The sequence below is a fragment of the Triticum aestivum genome, chromosome 1B (genome assembly GCF_018294505.1).
Source record: "Triticum aestivum cultivar Chinese Spring chromosome 1B, IWGSC CS RefSeq v2.1, whole genome shotgun sequence".
In the NCBI taxonomy this organism is placed as follows: domain Eukaryota; kingdom Viridiplantae; phylum Streptophyta; class Magnoliopsida; order Poales; family Poaceae; genus Triticum; species Triticum aestivum.
Window position 1 is genome coordinate 335,075,929 of NC_057795.1, and position 5,895 is coordinate 335,081,823.

Below are 5,895 nucleotides of genomic sequence, written 5' to 3' on the forward strand. Positions count from 1 at the left end.
ATGGTTTGGCTTCTCAATGATCATTGGGATCTACAACACCGGTCGTACGCTATGTCGGTGAAGCAGCAGGTAATAATGAAAGTTGCCGGTGTTATGAATTTTGTGTTTTTTTTCAAACACATACCCCCCATATGTAATGATTTGTTTGTTTTCTTGTAGGAGCTTGCACCTCTGAAGCTTCGGGCTCACGGGGTCAACCTTGGGTGGATGCGCTATGATGAGCGGTACACGCCGTATGTTAGGGAGACAGGACTTCTCCCTTTCATTCAGTTGATCAGCAGGTCGACGCCACCCAACAATGCTCCAGCACTCACCGCGCTTATTGATCATTGGAGGCCGGAGACACACACTTTCCATCTTTGGACCGGGGAGATGACCTTGACGCTCCAGGATATAGCTATGATCACCGGTCTTCCTATCGATGGAAAACCTCTATGTATGAGCACCGATTCTGATGGGTGGCGCGAGCAAATGTTTGCCCTTATCGGTATGGTTCCTCCGGAGCCGCGGGAACCAGAAGTAGAAGGCGATAAGAAGGAAAGAGTCGCAGCCGGTGCTACTTTCACGTGGATTGTATCGAACTTCAGTAATTGTCCTGAGGATGCTAATGAGGACACGGTGAAGACATATGCTCGTGTCTACATGTGGTACGTGATATCCAGGAGTATGTTTGCTGATGGCACAGGCAAGAATGCTCCATGGATGTGGCTCAAGGCGTTGACCGTCTTCGACAGCAAATGGAGTTGGGGTTCGGCGACACTGGCTTACTTGTATAGACAGGTATGAAGTTGTTTCTGTTTCAATTCATTGGTACATTATGAATGTGATCTTGCTTTTAATTCAACCATGTTCTCTTTTATGTGCAGTTGGACGAAGCCTGTTGTAGGCTATCTGGAGGTATTGGTGGTTGTTTGCTGGCACTTTCCATATGGAGCTGGGAGCGTTTGCCGGTTGGACGACCGAAGAAAGTGAAGTTCGAGGATTGGGACGAGAAACACGACCCACTACGGCGCCCGACTTGGGCTTACAAGTGGGATGTGTTAAATGAGATGACGGATGATCCCTCGGTCATGTACAAGCTGTACAGGAGCGAGATGGACGCGATCACGCCTGAGCAGGTGAATTGACATTGCATAAGTGGGATTGCGTATTGAGAAAGTCTTGATCCCCGGCATCAAGTTTTTTGTGTGCGAGAAATTTGTTGTACAAAGTGGCGAAGCGCTTCTCGGAGAAAGCAAGGCAACAATCTTGAAGATCATCGGCCAACTCCTTAAGGCCACATGCCCTATAGAAGTTCGAACAAAAGTGCCTCATGCACCATCGATGGTGCAACGGAGCATGCCCGGGAATGTCAATCTCCACCGCGTTAAGGATTCCTTGATGCCGATCCGATATGACACAAATTTCCCTTTGAGCGGGTAACACCTTCGTCCTCAAAAGATGCAGAAACCACTCCCAGTTGTCATTGTTTTCCACCTCAACCAAAGCAAATGCCAATGGCAACACCCGGTTATTGGCATCACTTGCTATCGCAACCAACAAGGTGCCCTTGTATTGTCCGGTCAAGAACGTGCCATCAATTGCGATGATCGGCCTACAATGTTCGAAAGCCCTCACACATTGCTCGAACGCCCAAAAAGCACGGCCAAATACTCTGACTTTCCTTCCTTCATGAACCGTTGTTTGGTGCCCATGAGGCTCGACCACATGAACCATGCCCGGGTTTGTCGCGGCCATGGCTAACAACAACCTAGGGATTCGGTTGTATGCTTCCTCCCAAGTACCATACAACATCTTAAATGCGGCTTGCTTCGCCTTCCATGCCTTGTCGTACTTCACCTTGTAGTGAAAGATGGCTTTCACAAGGTCAATCACATGTTGGACGCTCATTGTTGGAAGTGTGGATATTGAGTTGGAGAGCCTGTAAGCGATGAACTCGGACGTGAGTTGTTTGTGGTTTTGGGACACAATCTTGCCATCCACCCTTTTGCCTTGGCACATGTGAGTTGGCACACAACTCACTACGTGCCAAGTGGGACCTCCTTTCCATGGTCTTGCACGCACAATCCATGGACATATTTCATCTTCACATGCACATGCAACCGTGTAGCGCACTTTGACGTCCGAGTGCACCACCTTATGTGGACGATAATGCGTAACCGAGTAGTTGTCGAGCCACATCTTCAATTCCAAGAAGGTGTCGAACTTAGAACCTTTAGCAATGCGGTTCTTGTCGTCTCCCAAATCACGATAAGAGCTTGACCTAACACCAAGATGTACACATTGGCCACCATCTACCACGGCTTCATCCGCGAGACTAACATCCTTGAACAATGTAGTTCGATGATCCCGACCAAATACCTTCTCGAAAGCTTCGGCCTCCTTCACCGTGAACCCCTCCGCATCAACTTGTTCATCGGGACCATCGTCATCCGAGTCCGATGCATATGCACGGGAAAAAGGGATGGAAGGGTCCATTGTCTCTTGCAAGTGATATTTGTCGAGATCACCCACATTTTGTCATGGAGATCAACTTCATTGTCATCGTCCGCATACTCATTATTGTCCTCTTGCAAAGCTTCATCTTCGTTGTTTGTAAAAGGGCTCAATGTTGGCCTCACTTCTTGGGTCAAAAGAGGTTCAACAATTTCATCTCGCTTCAAGGGTGTGGGGCTACTAGCAACCAAAGGGGAGGGGTTCCGGTTCAAGTCCAAATACAAACTTGAATCAACCTTCTTCGTTGCAAATAACTCAAGAGCCTTGTCTAGTGATTCGGCCACCGTCTCCTTGTATGCAACCCAACGTTGCTCCGAGTTGACACGCATTGTCTTCCAACGGATGTGCATTCCAAAACCAACATTATGCCTTCCCTCCAACTCTATGATATCACTAGGGTCCGTCCAATTCAAATCTTCCCTAATTTGTTGCAAGAGCTCCGCATAGCTAGGACTACTATCAAACACAATGTCAACCTCATCCGGGTCCGGTTCTACATTCCCTTTTAAAAAGGCGTCCTTGTCCCCATGATGAACAAACACACATATTCTTCCCATCCCTATAAGCATTGCAATAACACAAAGTAACATTTCTTCCATGAGTACTAATACAAGGATTAACACGGAATAGAAACCCTAATATATATATCAAACAACAACCCTAACCCTAACCCTAACCATAACCATAACCATAACCATAACCATAACCCTAGCCCTAGCACCAACATAAGAACACCCATAAGAATAACCCTAGCATACTAACAAAGCCTAACCATAGAAATTGGCAAACAAACATCTCACATTTCCATGCAAATCTCTAGATCCAAACAAAACTAGGGTTTCCCCAAACAAGCAACAAATGAGCAATGGGGAACTTTACTTGGATCAAAACAAGGGGAATGAAGAATATTACCTTGAGGGAGGGTTTGACTTCGAAATCCACGGACAAAATCTTCAAATTTGCAAGATTTGGGAGAGGATTTGAGAGGGGGAGAGAGGGGGAAAGGGGGCAAAGCTCAGGGGAGGAGAGTGGGAGAGTGTGTGTGGTGTGGGGGTGGGGGAGGGGGGCCAGCCGAGTGGCTGGATAAGTCACAGTGCAGCGCCTAAGCGCTAGATGCTGCACTTTACAAGTGTGGCGCCTAGCTCGGAGGCGTTGCACTACTGGGTGCGGGCCCAGGGGCTGCCACGGTGGACTAGAGTGCAACGCCCCCGGGCTAGGCGCTGCACAGTAGGGTGTGGCGCCGTCGTGGCGGGCGCTACATAAAAAGGTTAGAGCTGTGAAATAGTTTCAAGGCCAGTTCATTCCGTGAATTGATTTCGTCCATAGGTCAAAATGGTCAAATTTGCCACTTGTGTCGCCGGGCTCAGTGCAGTGCTCGCGGACCGGTGCTCCATGGAATCCAGCAGTGCGTTGGGCTGCTGGTGGAGTGGTGGTGGCCCGCTGTCAGCGAGATGGGATGCCGTGGCCGGGGTGGAACACGGGATATGCGCCCCAGCTCCGTGTGTGCGCATGTAGGAGTACGTACGTGAGGAAAAATATCAACCGAATGATTTCTCACAACCTTTCAAGAAAAAAAAACTGATTTCCCACCAGATACAGGCAATTCGAAATTAGCGAAAAAACTGTTTTTCTTTCTTCAAAGGCCAGTGCTTTTGTTAAAATACACGTGTATGTGTACGTGTTACATGCGTATTTGTGAATATAAAAAAATTGACTAGCGAACGTTATCTCCAAGGGCATGGCTAGATCTCACGTGACTGAAACTTAGCGATGTCTCAATCAAGTGAGTAACATGTGAGAAAGGAAAAAAACTATCTGAAAAGAAAATTTTACATGGATTTCAATGTAAAATCTCAGGAATATAACATCGACCAAGACATAACCAAGTCTCAGTCGACTAAGATTTAACTAAACTGTATCTCAGTCGACCAATAGATTTCACATTGAGATCCATTGTATATTTTGTATCATTTTTTCCGCGTGAGATATTTTTTATCATTTTCATCTATGAGAACAAACATATCATAGTTTTTACTTTTGCAATAGGAAAAGAATATTACGTCACCCTCAATGATTTTAAATTAATATAAACACATTTGCACAATTGACTTACAATTAGTCAGTCCTCGGTCAAAGGAGGTTATAGTATTTCTAGTGAATGAAGAAATCTTTATAATATGGTAAAAAAACATATTTAAATTTTTGAAATACTTCCATATTTCTTTGCAGTCTACTGCAATATATATCAGATATAGCCGCTTTAATTTGGGAAGAGAAAAAGATAGAAAGTTGCATTGGAGACACGGATGCATATGTTTATTTCAGCTTCATACAAGTTCTAGCTTGTTTCTGTTTGTTAGGTTATCTACCACATTTTTGTCGAATGCCAAAACCTTATTTTGGGTATTTTAGTCCAAGAATCAACTTCAGCAGCATACCCAAAATGCAGTGAGTACCCATAATTTATAGGTAGGTACCTATTTTTTTCCTTCAAAATATTCAAATATGGCTATTCCCACCCCAGTACCCAAAACATGAAAACGCACGTGAGAATGCCCAACGACCCGTGCGGAAAAAATTCTGCACGAACCTCCGCACCACTCAGGCTCTGTCACCAGACCTCCATTGTGCCATCCTCTCCTTCGTCACAACCTCCATTGCACTTTTCTGACTTTCTCGACCTACATACTGCCTTGTGTCTCCACCTCACATTAGTCCCGCCACTGCTCCACCGGTTTTGGTTGGTTGGGGTGGGGTGGGGTGGGGGGCTCCCAACCGCCGCCCCGGTGCTTCTGGAGGTCATACACCTCGACCCCCACGACCAACTTGGAGGCGGGCGCCTCGTCCTGTCCGACCTCATCAGACTCATCCAGCTGCCAATTGCCCTTCTTAGTAGTTAGTTCGCCCATCCTTGTCGTCCAATCGCCCTTCATCCCATCACCTTCCCTTCGCCGTCCTAAGCCACAACGGCGATTTTGGCTGGAAGTGAGCTCGGTGAACACAAAGTGATCAATGAAATTTTGAATCTTTTTTCTTATTTGTTGTCAAATAATGTTTAATTGCAACATCTTTGTGATGAATGATATACACTTGTGTTTAATTTAGAGCAATTTGAATTGCATATGTACAAATAGATGACAGAACTAGAAGCTTAAATTATGGGTACCCAGTTTTGGATATGCTACAAAAGTTAAAAAAAGGGGGGGGCTACCCTAACCTTTTCTCTCCTCTACCTATAATGGTTTGGGTAGCCAGAATATGGGTATGTCGTTGGAAATGCCTACTGATGCATTTGGAATTTTTTTTCCACTAGGATATTGATTTAGCGACCATCCATGGCTTGACTAAAAGTCCCACAAGTGTTGGATGCCAAATCAAAGGCATCGTATATGCATCTCA

General features: G+C 45.8%; 1 pseudogene; it reads left to right on the plus strand.

The window, feature by feature from the left end:
- On the plus strand, positions 1 to 4,751 carry LOC123078405 (protein MAIN-LIKE 1-like; annotated as a pseudogene).
- Positions 4,752 to 5,895: the final 1,144 nt, after the last annotated feature.